The sequence below is a fragment of the Capsicum annuum genome, chromosome 4 (assembly GCF_002878395.1).
Source record: "Capsicum annuum cultivar UCD-10X-F1 chromosome 4, UCD10Xv1.1, whole genome shotgun sequence".
Classification (NCBI taxonomy): domain Eukaryota; kingdom Viridiplantae; phylum Streptophyta; class Magnoliopsida; order Solanales; family Solanaceae; genus Capsicum; species Capsicum annuum.
The window spans coordinates 106774839-106790676 of NC_061114.1; the positions used below are offsets into that span (position 1 = coordinate 106774839).

The 15838-nt window shown below is 37.5% G+C and overlaps 1 long non-coding RNA gene across 1 annotated transcript; it reads left to right on the top strand.

Annotated features, from left to right (window-relative positions):
• The first annotated feature begins 1437 nt into the window (after window positions 1-1437).
• LOC107867918 lies at window positions 1438-7802 on the top strand. The gene is made up of 3 exons (XR_001673450.2): window positions 1438-1732; window positions 7188-7242; window positions 7379-7802. It is a non-coding gene; the product is annotated as an uncharacterized LOC107867918 (long non-coding RNA).
• Window positions 7803-15838: the final 8036 nt, after the last annotated feature.

The window sequence follows — 15838 nt, forward strand, 5'->3', positions numbered from 1 at the left end:
ATACCACTATTTAGCTTACCCTTACTAAAAAAAAAAAAAAATGATCTTCTGGACTCTTGTACTAGGTTGGTTTTATAAGTTAGACACTTCTACTTATATGTTTGTATCTGAACTCCTGAACTCACTAAAAAACAATATTTTAAGTCCCTTAACCGTTGATTTTGCCTATGTGACATTAAATGATTGACTAGGATAAAGAGAGTGTACTGGGGGTACGAGTGGAGGTTAATTTTTGACTAATTTTATATTAAAATAATTAAAAATAACATTAAAATTAAAAAAATAAAAAATAGACTTTTTTTCCCTCCATCATTTTTAATTAAAAAATATTTTTCAAAATTTAAAAATAATAAATTTTAAAACTAAAAATAAAAAACCCTCATTTCCCCAAACCCCCCCCTCTCCGTCTAGCCCCCACCCCACCTCTCAGCCACCCTCCCCCAACCCTATCCCTCGTCCAACCACCCCCTCACTCCCGTCCAGCCCACCTCCCTAGTCCAGCCGCCCCTACCCCGCCTTTCACCCTCATCCCACGTCCCCTGTCCATCCATAGCTGCCATATCATTACCATTAATGTTCCTCACCCTTACAGCTCTCTTTATCTCTCTTCGTCCCCCCACCCCCACAATCATGGCTGCCATAGCCATCACCATCACCATGTCAATATCTCTCTGTCTTTTTTTTCTTCTTCATCATATATGGCAAATTTCTAGGCAATCCCTGAAGAAGGTCTTTGCTTTTTTTTCTTTTGTCTTTTTTTGGTCAAATCTCTTTGCTGTGTTGATATTGTTGTTGTTGTTCGTCACCATCACCATTGATATTGTTGTTGGTTGTTCGTTGTTGTGGCAGATATTGTTGTTGTTATTTTTTTTTGGCAAAATAACCTTTTGGACCCTTGTAGTATGTCGGTTTTGTAAGTTAGATACTTCTGCTTACATGTTTGTCATCTGGATTCCTGAACCCACTAAAAAACATCATTTTAAACTCTTTTTCGTGAGTGTAATACACTCTCTCCACGTCAGCTGCCACGTCTGTCTCATCTGCCATGTCATTTAAAAAAATAAAAAAAATAATTTTTCTTTTTAAAAGTATTATATTAAATTTCAAGTCATTTTTAAAATGCTAAATAATAAATTAAATATTAAAATTAATTTAATTAAATAAGAAAAATTTATAATTGTAGAAAATTTTGAATAATCATGTTTTTATTTTTGCGCACAAATTAAACATTAAATTCATTCCAAATAATTAAAATTCTTCTCCAACTAATTTAAATTTTTAACTATAAATTTAAATATACAAACATAATAAATTTTCGATTTTTAAATTTGAATATCTTCTTCATAGATTACATAGTTAATTCATTTGAATTTTTAAATTTTAAATTTGAGTATCTTCTTACTCTAGCTGAAAATGTAATCTTCATCATAGGTTAGAACACATTTACACTTGTTTCTTGTATCTCTTATGTGTACTAATTCCTTTCTACCTCTAAATCGATGGATTGAACCTCACTTGAGATTAATACCCCCCCTAATCTAGAGATAGAAAAGGGCTAGTACACCTTAGAAAGAGATAACATGTCCTTCTCTTGTTGCAGGTGTATACTAGAGTACTCAAAACGTGTTGCAGGTGTATGCTACAGTACCCAAAACATTTGGTTGTTTCAATACGAAGGCTAGCTAGATAAGGCTTGATTTGTTATCGGAGGTACATCCAAAGATTCTCATAGGTGCGGATAGCCAAATCTATTGAAATTTCTTCAGCCTGAGTAGTACATGAACTTCATATTAATTTACCTTCTATTATAGGACTTGTAACATACCCCTGCTTATGCATAGATATCACTGGTTGCTTAATGTTGCAGTCACTGTTAGAAACCTGCACAACTAACCGTTTGTGTGTTGTGACCTTCTAATACGAAGTTGTTGGAAAATCAGGAATCATTATTTAACACCCTTCTAATATGTGGTAGCCCTTGCTTGTCTAGTAGTAAAATCTTTCTTCCGGTGCTAGGTATGTCATTAACTTGTTCTATGCGAAAATCACCTGCAAAAGAAAAAACAAGGTTAGCAAAAAAATCAGCCAGAGTATTTCCCTCCCGAAGGGAGTGATGTACTCTAACTGATATTGAGGACATTAGATCCTTTATTCAGTTTACTTTAGCTGCAATGCTCCAAGGAATCTTTCATTCGCCATTAAGAATATGAACTAGAGTCAAGGAATCTGACTCTAATATCACATAGTTAATATAATTGCTTCTGCAGTATTGTAACCCTTCTCTTATTGCTCTAGCCTCAGCCACTAGTTTGGTAGTATCCTAGATCAATATGCTTTTAGCAACCATAAAAGTTTCTAATGCAAAAAGTAGCAGATCTAGGGCCACGGTTTCCCTTAGATGGCCCATGAATGTTGCACTTAACCCAATTCACCTGAGGAATCCATTTCACTATTTTGATTAGTAGGTAGGCCGAGACCTCACTATGTGGGAATACACTGGGTTTGTTGTTGTTGTTGATTTAGTAGGTAGGCCTGTTGCTTTCCAGTAGTTCAATCATTTGTGGCCAGCTTTGGTTATCACAATATCTATTAAATCTGCTTCTCCTGAACTTTTTCAGAGTATCAGTTACTTCCCAAATAATTTTATTGTTACAGTATTTCCCCATGAAGTATTGTATTACTTCTCTTCCACAAAAACCACATTATAACAATTGGAACCACCTGGAGTACCTCTTTTAATCTGTTGTTGGTATCAAAACTCCACCACTTTCTAATTGTTTGTTTTAAGCTTATTAGATGGGAGAAACATGTAGCTCCTGAGAAGTACTGCCAAGCTGTTTGAGCTGTATTTCCTTTCAAAAAGAGGTTCTCCACTGACTCAACTTTTGCAAATTCACAACACCTACAAAACTTGAAATATTTAAATTCCAATTATGCATCAATTGTGAGACAAGTACTTTCCCCTTCCAAATTCTCCAAGCAAGGAAAGAGGATTTGAAAGGAAGCGCTTTACACCATAACATCTTCAAATCATCATTGATTTCCTCCTTATATCTTAGCAATTCTCAAGCACTTTTCACACTGAAAAGACCAGTGCTTGATGTTGTCCACCATGGCTGATCTCCCTGATTTATAAGCTTGCATTGCCCCATATTGTTTCTGATATGTTCCACAACATAGTTAGGAACATGATTCTTCATCTCCTTGCTTGGAGAATTTGGAAGGGGAAAGTACTTGTCTCACAATTGATGCATAATTGGAAAATTTCATCCCTGTTCAGTGAGAAGCATTTATATCTGTCATTAGATAACAAGTGTTTACCTCTGACTGGTGTTTGAATAGAGAACCTAGATTAGTCCAATTTCCAAACCAAATACTTGAAGTGCCTCCCTTAGGTTCCCACCATATTGCCTGCTCCAGCTTGTTTTTGTTTTCTAACATATGCGTCCATACTTGGGATCTCCTTTCCATTCCACAAATGCGGGGATTTGTTTCTTGCAATATTTGTTTCAAACAAAATTGGACCACATATTGTTTTGAGTTCTGAACCTCCACTAAAGTTTTACATATAAGACTTGAGATACTTCAAACATAGATCTGATACCCAGTCCACCTTCTTGCTTTGGCAAGCATACTTTTACTCTATGTTGCCCAATGTTTACTCCTCCCTGATTCTTTGTTGCTCCAAAACAATTTAGCGAAACTTTTTGTGGAGTTCCTTAATAACACAAATAGGAGGTATAATACCAGATAATATATAAATAGAGATACTCTGCAAAATACTAGTGATAAGCACCTCCGTACCACCATAAAAAAGTAGCCTACCTATCCATAACTGCAATTTTTGTTTTACCTTCTCAATCAACTCTGAATAATGCTCTTTTCTCTTTCTTGTATGAGTAATAGGACACCCTAAATACTTCATTAGGAAACTAACTCTTTTCATGCCAATACATTGTTCCATCATCTCCATAGTGGTCCTAGCAGTAATTTTGTGCATATAGAACAAGCTCTTATTTGTATTCCCCTTTTTCCCTGACAACAATTCATACTTTTTTAAGATCTTGAAAATCATCTTTAAGGAAGATTCATTAGCAGAGTAAAAAATGATAGTATTATCAGCATAAAACAAATGGTTTAGATCTAAACTCCATTTAGGCATCCCATATCCCACAAATTGATCCTGCATGAATAAAGAGATTAAAGCCCTAGACAGGACTTTAGATGAAAGAATCAATAAAGCAGTGGATCCCCTTGCTTTACACCTCTGGTGGAATAAAAAAACCCATTGGATTTTCCATTAATCAAAACTGAGTAGTAATTGTTAGCAAGCAACCTCCATATCATATTAATAAAAGTGTCAGAAAACCTCATTTTCTTAGGACTTTAATTAGAAACAACCATGAGACTCTGTCATATGCTTTGGCCATATCCAGCTTGATAACCACATCAGTCGACTTACCTTTTTTGCCTATATATGTGACTAATTCTTGAGTGAGCTACATATTTTCAATTATATTTCTCCCTTTAATAAACCCTGATTGATTAGATGAGATAATTTTGGGCAGTAATGCTTCCATTTATCATGAATAATTCTTGAAATAATTTTATTGACAAAATTACTTAACCTAATAGGTCTCAGGTCTGAAAAAGTTTGAATTAAAGCTTTCGTAGGTATGAGAACCAAATTAGTATGAGTGATTGATTTTGAAAGGGTATTACCTTGAAAAAATTTGCACCATTCTTACAATATCTAGCCCAATAACATCTGAGCAACTTTGGTAAAATTTACCTGATAACCCATCTGGACCACATGTACTCTCCACATTCAGGTTGAAAATACTATGAGAAAATCTAGTGTTTCTATCACCATTTTCAAACCAGTCATAGCCAACTTTTTGTTTCCAGAAAAATTCTTCCGAGGCAAGGTATTTGTTGTATGCAGCCTTTGCCAATTGCATTATCGACCTATTATCTGATGAAGGGTATTCTTCAAACAATTTCTCCTTAATTCTTGCAATATCTTCTCTAATTAGCAGTTGCTGAAAAATATCTCCAAATGTCTCTCTACTCCACACAGTTAAGCCCTTTTTAATCTTTCTCTTGAAATCCAAAAAGAGTTTTCTGTAAAACCTGTATCCCATTTCATTCTCAATATCTCCTTAAATGACCTATGAGAGGTCCAAAAGTTGAGGAATTTAAAAGGTCTAGAAAAATTGTGAGCAACTGACAGACATGGTACTAGTAGAGGTGCATGATCTGACCCATTTCCGGGCAAATATTCTACCTCTAATTGAGAGAAAAGATCCAAAAATTTAGCATTAAATAGGACCCTATCAAGCCTTTCAAAGATATAATCATCACTTGCCCTACTATTCCACCAAGTGAATGGGCTTCTCTTAAAAAGTGTTTGAGATAAGTCACATGATTCAATAAGAGCTCTGAAATCATCAGTGTCTGCATCTAGAATTGGAAGACCTCCCATCTTTTTTTCCCCATTAAGAATTACATTGAAATCTCCCCTTATAATCCACTACCGATCCATGCTCTGAGCAATATTAGCTAATTCATCCCATAAATCCAGTCTAAGGTTGCTGTCACACTTGGCATAAACTACAGAAATGTAAAATCTAGAATCAGATTCCACTTAATGTATTTTGAGTGTTAATTATTGGTCAGTGTCACTTATGGTAGTAACTGTATATCCCTGATTCACAAAAATCCGAATCTGGCCATTTATGTTATGTTTTGCTTCCTGCATGTTTAATATGTTTTTCTACCTGTTGATGTATGTAAAATGCTAAAAAGGCTCAAGTAAAGCCACAAATTCAAATTTGTGAAACTTGTGCAACATTTGCAGTCTTTGAAATGCATGCTGTGACTTTACTAATCTAATATTCCAGCAAAATGACTTGGTCATTTTTTTACTTGATAGGGCCTCAATTTTCTCTTTGGCTACACTCTCAAAGGCTAAGATGCATCTGCTTGAGCTTGTTTTATTCCTCTTCTAGTTGCTTTAAGAGATTTTGCTGATTTTGGGGAGGTGTAAGCATTCTTAAAAATATGATCTTCATTCCCTGTATCATCCATTAAATCACCATCCTTTTCTATACTCATATTATCTTCTATTCTAATATCCACTCTATGAGAAACTATGTCATGCAAACCTTTGTTCGGAGATTTAATTTCTCCTAAAACCATTAGAGCCTCATCTGTCTGCACTACAATAGGAACCTCCACTATTGCCATATGGTTTGTATTCTTATCAACCTATTTCTCCTGCTGCTTGTTTTCCACTATTGCAATCTGTAATTGTCTTTGCTTATTGTCCCTTTCTGTTGCAAGTGTTGCAGGCGTGCCCAGTCCTACTTTATCTCTTTCTTTTATGTCTATGTTTTCAACTAAGGCACCATCATCTTCTACCTCATTTTGTTCCAGGTTTTTAACAGACTTTGTACTCTTTTATGTCTTTATGTCCAACCTTGCTGATTCTTTTAATTCCTTTGTTGGTGGATGGTACTCATTTGTGTGTGGTGATTTGATGTTTACACCTTTCTTTTCCCAGATGTTGATATTTTCCTTCTCATTATTCTTTTGTATTTTGCTGCTGGTGCATTATTATTGCTTTTTAGATAACTTCCATTTTTGTACCATCATTTTTTTCCTTCACCTGCTGTGACCTTTCTTTATTATGTTGGAAGTTTGAATGCTGCATTTGCATCTCAGAGGTCTCAATCTCTCTATCCTCTGGATTGAACTTTTCCACTTCCACTCTATCCCCCCATTTGGTGCTACTATCTCGTTTTTCAGTGAATTATTATTCCCATGATTCTTAATAGAGTGCTGGGAAGTTTTCACTGGACTGGGAGATTTCTCATCACTATTTCTTGAAAAGAAAGCTTTTTCAACCCAATCTTTTGTATTTTCTCCAAACTGCTGCTCTTTCCCTTTCTGCACAGATTCCTCCTTACTGTCCCCCTGCTCAAGTACCTCAAAAGGATTAGCCAAGGATAAGGCACTATTTTCTTCTGCTGCCTCTTTATTGTAAATAAACTTTCTACTAGTTGGATTCCATCTTCCTGCCCCTCTACCATATCTCCATGCTCTATTTTGTTACTGATGATTTTGACCTTATTGTGTAAGGCTTTCCTCAGATTTCTTCTCAACTACTATCTCTCTTAATTCAGGATGAAGCTCTCTACATTCATGCATTTCATGTCCTTGTAGCTTGCATTTTAAACAGTAAGTTGGTACCATATCGTACTTGATTTTAACTTTTATGCTTCTAACTTCTTTTGTGATTTCATTTACAATCTACATTATAACATGCCGATGTATTTCTACTAATAAATCTAATTGGAGTTTAACTCTTGCACAGCTAGGCCATATTTTGTTGGTTGTAGCTGCATCCAGACGCAGAGGTTTCCCAGTTGAAGAAGCAAGAGAAAATAGAGACTCTTTGACAAAGAAGTTTGGCAATAAATCTGGAAAGGATATCCAGCTAAGGCATGTGTTGTTTTCTGCTTCGACATAAAATTCTCATCATATATGAGTGGATGCATTTGATAGGAATTGCCATTCCTATCAGTGATATAATATGCATTTTTTGACAACATGTTAATGAAATTTTCTCTGAGTTCCTACCTTATTAGAACATATCTATTGTGTAGAAGCCCAATTTCGCACTCTCCTTTGATACCGCAGTATTTTGGAATTTTTTTTCTATGTGCGGCTATGTTGGGCCATTCGTAAGAGAAGTTACCCACAATTGCATATTGTAGGTTTTCAAGTATGTTCATTCATTTAACTTCTTGTTTAAAAATCCACTTGATAACAGGAATCCCCTCAATAATATTGACATGACCCAAACCAGGGTCTAGTCATGTCGGGTGCCTCAAGTCCAATCGGAACCGGAGACCACCCCCAACACCCCACCATAACTGCCCAATACCCTATGTCGTATAAATTCTGAACATATAGCAAGATAGAAAAATTATAATTGAAAGACTTTTAGTGAAGTTCATAATCATAACCATCCAAACATCTAAACGGTGTCAGTCCTAATACCAATGCCAAGGTTGACACCAATACCGACACCACCCATGCCCATAGTAGTCACACAATGACTCTAACCGAAAACAAAGAACATCCGGTTGGGACATGCCCCTGACCATAGCCAAAACCAAAGTCCAAGAAATAGCCAAAAGTATGAAAAGATATCCATATCATGAAATAGAGTTTTTTGGAATATGGAAGCTCACCACTTCAGTCTGACACAAATGCTGTCCTCGAATCAAAGTCACTGAATAGGAGAAGTACTATGGCCGGTTCCTGCATCGCATGGGGATACAACACTCGAAGACGGGTTAGCGGGTGAAAGCTAGCATGTACTCAGGAATAAGGATAAAGTAATGCCATTATTCAAAACCAAAGTAAATAACCATATGCAATTTCTCATATATATATATATATATACACACACACACACACACACCATGTCAGGGAAGGGAATCGGGTTGAGTAGCTTTACCGTCATAATTCACCCACGGGCTATATGGGTCTAGTGTTACCCCCTAAATGAGCCCCAGCGCGTGTAGATGCACGAATCGGAGATATCATAAAGGTCGAAGATTCTTGTGTACCCTTCACCCTCCATGATACATATATACAAGTATAAAGTTAGGGGATTCCTGTTGACCCCATAAGTATATGGTCACCATGACAAACCCTCATGTCGTCAAACATAAGCTTCCATTGTTTGTCCATCGGACTCACACCTTTACGGCTAGCTATCACAACCCACCATTATTGTCCAATTAAAACCTTTAACACATAATCAAACCACCAATTCCAAAATTTAATTACCAAGGCATTATAAAGTGGTATCGTCTTACCGACTATAGCTTGCAAACAATGTCATTAGCCAATACCTAAGGGATTCCCATGTAGCCCACAAGTATTCTAATTAAACCAATCCATGACCACCAAGTCCTTTTCAATCCATTTAAAACCATTTAAACTAATTTAAGTTCCATTACCATCTTACGCAATGCAAAGTTTTCAATAAAAGTCAAACTATATGACAAAAACATTCTCATTGTCATTTTAACAAACATGTTGAGGGCGTATAGTTTCCAAAACCAAAACCAAGAACCAATTAACCATTCCCATGCAGCTACATGTTCAAACCAAAACTACAACTTGAAAACCATAAATAGAACATGTGAAAACATCATCCAACCATTAGTAACCAAAACCCCCAGATATATTTCAAAACTAACACAAACCTACAATAATGCCATGAAAACCATTTGTCCTTGAATGATGGGAAAGGGAAATTGCTAGCACGATTTGACTCTTTATTGAGATGCTCTTACCTTTAACAAACTCAGAAAATAAAGATGCTAAGGAAATCAACCTTTCCTTTAACAAAGTCAGAAAACAAAGATGTTAAGAATAACACATACCTTACGCACGATTATCTTGAGTGGAAAAAAAATGGATACTTAGAATTCATGTCCTCTTCGGCTTCCCGAGTAGCCTCTTCAACCTTGGGATTGCTTCATAGAACCTTTACCGAAGCTACGTCTTTCATCTGCAATCGACGAACTTGTCGATCCAAGATCTCAATCGAGACTTTCGTATACGGTCATAAATTCGAAATACCCATCTGCTCCAAAGAAATAACCGTCGAAGGATCACCTACACACTTTCTCAACATCGAAACATGAAACACCGAATGAACGAAGCTCAAACTAGGAGGCAACTCCAACTCATACACAACCTCACCAACCCTCTTCAAAGCCAAGTACGGGCCAATAAACCGGGGGTTGAGCTTCTCCTTCTTCCCAAACTGCATTACACCCTTCATGGGAGATACCTTCAAGAACACCCAATCACCAACCTCAAACTCTAATTACCTATGTCTCACATCCGCATAGGACTTTTGGCAACTTTGGGCAGCTTGAAGTCTCTCCCGAATCACCTTCACCTTATCCACTACTTGGTGAATCAAATCCAGGCGAAACATTTCCACCTCACCAACCTCGAACCGCCCAATAGGAGAGCTATACCTCCTATCATACAACGCCTTAAATGGAGCTATCCCAATACTAGAGTGGTAGCTGTTATTAAACGTAAACTCTATAAGAGGCAAATGATCAACCCAACTACCACCATAGTCAATCACATAAGACCGAAGCATATCTTCCAATGTCCGAATAGTCCTTTCCGCTTGCCCATCCGACTACGGGTGGAAAGCAGTATTAAGGCTCACTTTAGTTCCCAAACCTCTCTGAAACGAACGCCAAAAATGCGATGAGAACTGAGTACTGTGATCTGACATGATAGAAATAGGTGTCCTATACAACTTCACAATTTCTTGGAGGAACAACCTCGCATAATCCTCTGTCGAATAATTATTCTTCACTGGCAAGAAGTGAGCAGACTTAGTCATCCTATCCATGATGACCCAAATTGAATCAAACTGATTCTAAGACCGATAACGAAATCTATATTATTTCTCTCATTTCCACACCGGCAATTTAATCTCTTAAGTCAACCCACCAGGCCTTAAGTGCTCAACTTTAACTAGTTTTCACACTATACATTTTGCCACAAAACTGGCCATATCTCACTTCATATTGTTCCACTAGTAAATCTCCTTAAGATCATGATACATCTTTATCGAACCGGGATGAATGAAAAAATGTGACTCATGAGCCTCAACCAAGATCCTCTCTCTCATCCCATCTACATCGGGAATACATAATCTGCCTTAGTACCTTAAGATACCATCTCTACCAATCCCAAAAGCTATAACCTTTTGCTATCCCACATCCCCTTTAATCTTTATTAAGACAGAATCCAGTACCTGCTTCTCCTTTATCTCAGCAACAAGGGATGACTTCGCCACCTCTTATACAAACACACCACCATCCTTAGAGTCCAAGAGACGAACTCTAAGGTTAGCGAAACGGTGAATATCTTTCACCAAATCCCTAGGGATAAGCTACTAAGATTATAAACAACCACATTAGCTTTACCTTAGTGATAGTGGAGACTCATGTCATAATCTTTCAGCTACTCCAGCCACTTTCTCTGCTTGAGATTCAATTCCTTCTGGGTGAACACATATTGCAGGTTCTTGTGATTAGAAAAGATATCTGCATGGACTCCATACAAATAGTGATGCTAGATCTTTAATGCGAACACCACAACCAACAAATCCAAGTCATGAGTTGGGTAAATCTTCTCGTGAACTTTCAACTGCCTAGAAGCATAGGCCAACACTCTACTATGCTACATCAATACATAACCAATTACCACACGAGATGCATCACAATAGACTACAAAACCATCAGTGCCTTCAGGCAAAGTCAAAACTGGAGCTGAAGTCAACCTATCTTTCAGATTCTCAAAACTACCCTCACAAGCGTCAGACTACAAAAACTTCACATTCTTCTGGGTCAACTTAGTGGGGCAGCATAGTCGAGAAACTCTTCACAAATTTCCTATAGTAATCGTCTAAACCCAAGAAGCTCTGAATATTGATTGAAGTTGTGGGCCTAGGCCACTTTTTAACCACTACAACTTTCTGCCGATCCACCATGATACCTTTACTAGAAATGACATGACCTAGAAAAGTAACAACTTTCAACTAGAACTCGCATTTCAAAAACTTAGCATAAAAATGCTGGTCTTTCAAGGTTTGCAACATGATACGAAGGTGATCGACATGATCCACCTCGCTCTTGGAATACACTAGAATATCATCTATAAACACGATATAGAAGCTAACGGAAGACCCTATTCCTCAAGTTCATGAATTTCGTCGGGGCATTAGTTTAACCAAAAGGCATGACTAAGAACTCATAATGACCATACCGTATTCGAAAGACAATCTTAGGGATATCCACTTCCCTAATTTTTAGCTGATGATAACTGGGCCTAAGATCAATCTTAGAGATAAACCTAGCATCCTGAAGTTGGTCAACAAGAGGAAGAAGATATTCTTCACAGTACCCTTAATAAACTGACGATAATCGATGCACATTTGAAGGGAACCATTCTTCTTACGTATAAAAAAACAGGAGCACCCTACGAAAACACACTAGGACAGATAAAACCCTTGTTGAAGAGGTCTTTCAGCTGCTCTTTAAGCTTCTCCAACTAACTAAAGACATTCTAAAAGAAGGGATAGAGATAGGACGAGGTCCAAAATAAGGTCAATCCCCAAATCAATCTCCCTATCAGGAGGGAACCAGGAAGATCATAATGAAATACCTTGGGAAATTCATTAAGCACGGGAACATATGTCAATAAAGGAGTTGAAATTTTTAACCCATATCAAATGATAAAGACATCCCTTGGAAATTAGCTTTCGAGCTCTAAAATATGATGTGAACCTTCCCTTAGGCACTAGAGAACCCCTTTCCTACTTAATTGCTCACTCATTAGGGAATTTAAACATGACCTTACAGGTTCGACAATCTAAGGAGGCATAACACGAATACAACCAATCCATCCCCAATATGACATTAAAATCAACTATGTCTAATTCTATCAGATCTACCAGAGTTTCTCTACCACCAACAAGTACCACACAACCTCTATAGACTTTTCTAGCAACCGCCGAGTCACCCATTAGGGTAGAAACATAAAAGGGACCAGGGATACACTTGGGACCGAACCAAAATGCATAGCCACATGTAGGGTCACATAAGAAAGAGTTGATCCCGGATCAAGAAATCAATATACATCACGAGAAAAGAGTCATAACATACCAGTTACAACATTGGGAGATGCCTCTGAGTCTTGGCAGGTAGCAAGAGCATACAAGCAATTTCAACCAGTGGTGGTACTAGAAGCATAAGCAGCACCCTTTGGTGCAGGAGTCGATGAAGTTGAAACATGAATTTTATTTGCCCCTGAAGCAACCTTATAAGTACAATCTCTCTGCAAGTGACTAATCTGGCCACACTTATTCCTCTCCTCTTCACAATACCCATGATGCACCTGCTCACCAAATCTATAAGAAGGATATGATGGAGCGGAGTGAGCCTCACCAGCCTGAGATTGAGTGCCCTGCACCCTAAATCCACTATAATGCTGGCTTTGGATATGGATCACTAGCTGTAGAGTAGGAACCAGAACCCTACCACTTATCTTAGACCACTTTCCACCATCTCTACCACTCTGCTGCTGACCTCCACCCCAATTAGAAAATCTAAACTTCTTATTTTCACGACCCTAGGCTACTTCCTAGTCGAGACAACAGTACTTATGGCCACAACCCATGAGCTAGTACTTGGTGAGAGCACCGAGTAAAATAGTAAGACAACACATGTGTGGAAGATAAGCTGATAAGATGCTATAAATCTGAAAACTAAAATACATAGTAATGACATGTCTAAAATATCTAATAAAAATATTGGAAACTAACTATCTGTCTGTGTTTGAAACAACTGATAAAAACTGAAAGAATTGACTGACTGTCTAACCGATTGTCTAAAAGCCTCTAACATCATGAAGAGTTGATGGGACAAACCCCCAAATAACTCAGACTGACTGAACAAAAAGGACATTACTGAAATAATTATAAAAATATATCATGTCCTCGATGGATGAGGACTCACCACTACTCCTGCCGGATAACGCTGAACCGGCTAAGAATGGTCAGAAAACTGAGCGTCCGGACCTATTTTATAAGACAACATAGCACAAAAGAAAAGTATGCGATCAATACTTTTAATGTACTGTCATGTAAGATAAGGACCAACTGAAATACATATAATAACTAAACTTGGATGCATGAACATGTAACACAGAGAGTGCAGGACCAAGTATGAACATACTACTAAAATAATCTAAAATGTGAATAACTGAAATCTGTACACTTGGTCATACAAACCTGAACTAATGTATTCTGAAGACTACACTGAGATCGTGGAAGCTAACTACAACCGACATGCCCCAATCTAAGCTATTGGGGTCCAACATGTAACCCAGTTGGAAGGGTGCTGGTAATTTGCCAGGTGTACCAACACAAAACTGCCGATGTAGATCCACCAGGCTGATGTCCTGAAGGATAAGGGTGTCATGCCTAATTGACGGGACCCCTCATAATCTACGGTGGCGCCGTAGGTCTGGAACCTAATGACTGTTACTAACGTCCCATGCCAAACTGACGAGAGAGACGACATACCTACGTTCACTCAGTGCTAAGTGTTACTCCCAACTAAATGACATTGGTGTTATTAGTTGTTTAACATGACATGGTACTGTACTTGTGAGTGCTCAACATGAATATGATGTTCTAAATATGAAAATAAAACCATGTTTTGGCTGACTTGTTACTTAGAAATAAAAACATGTAAAACAAATAGGTATTGGGTGCTCATAACCTGCCAGCACTGAATGATTAAAAAATTTGAAAACAATTTAAACGGTAATAGGAAATCATAATTCAGAGACCCAAAGGTAGTAAATTTCAATAACTACAAAAGTATAAGAATTTGAACACAGGAAGGTGTAAATCGTGGGAAACCAACATGCTTACATGTTTTAAATTCATAAATGCATGGATTCAATAAAAATATACATAAGGAATTGAAATCCAAAGCATTACATGACCTAATTTGCACAGGACCATATGAGGACATGAATTTAGTTCAGTTTACTAAGAAAAAACATGGATTGAATTCATCTTGAACATGTGAAATCTCATAATGAAGGAAAAACTCATACTTTAATCAAGAAGAGGGTTTTTGGGCTCAATGGGTGAAAGGAACCCATTGATGAATACCCCACATACCTCAATTAGATTAATTCTTGAAAATTTCTTGAGGGTTTCTTGAACTTGGAAGCTTGAACTCTCGATTTCTTGAGAAAGAGCTTGGGTTTTGTTCTTGGGAAAAGAGGAGGGTTTATTGAGAGAAATTTTGAGTAAAAGGGGTAAATAACGCCTCTATGGAAGTTCCAAATTGTGTTAAGGACGAATTGGGTTGAGGGAAATGACTCAAATGCCCTTTGGGCACTTAAATCTAGAAGCTGTGCGGGAATAATCAACATGTCGCGTCTCTCTCTCAGAGGGAGAAAGCAACGCATTGCGTCACTTTCTCCGAGGGAGAAAGCAAAGCTTCATAGACCTTGGTACCATGGGAGAGACCAATGTGCCACGAGTTTATCGTGTTGGCTCACTGGTTTAGCCTTCCAAAAATGTCCCGACCCTCGTCCAAAGATCCATAAACTCACTCGAGGCATACTATTAACCTTTCTAAACATGAATCGACTCAAAAACTGACATCTTGAGGTCGGGAAGAAAATTAAAATCTGTGAAGTTTAGGGGTCTTGAAAATGACTAAGTCCTTAACACTTAGTGAAAATTTCAAGCCTTGGCCCTTTAAGCATGCAACTACAACTGAACTAAGCTTATGATCGTACAGGGTATTATAATATCTCCCCCTTGGGAGCATTCGTCCTCGAATGAGACTAGAACATTCGTCCTCGAATGAGACAGGTTAAACTAAGAACACTAAGGCAACTAAGATTGTATATGAAACATGCATGACTTAAAACATGATTACATAACTGAGTCTGAAACATGCTACATGAGCTGAACTAATTTCGTGAATGCATGCAATGTCATGAGAATGGTTATATAGCTGAAGCTCAGAACAAAAAAGAGTCGATTTAAGGAAAAATCATTACCTCAAGCTAAATTGGAGTTTGCAGAGAAAAGATGAAGGTACTTGGTTCGCATATCTGCTTCTGTTTCCCAAGTATCTCCCTCAACAGACTGATTCCGCCATAAAAATTTAACCAAGGAAACTTTTTT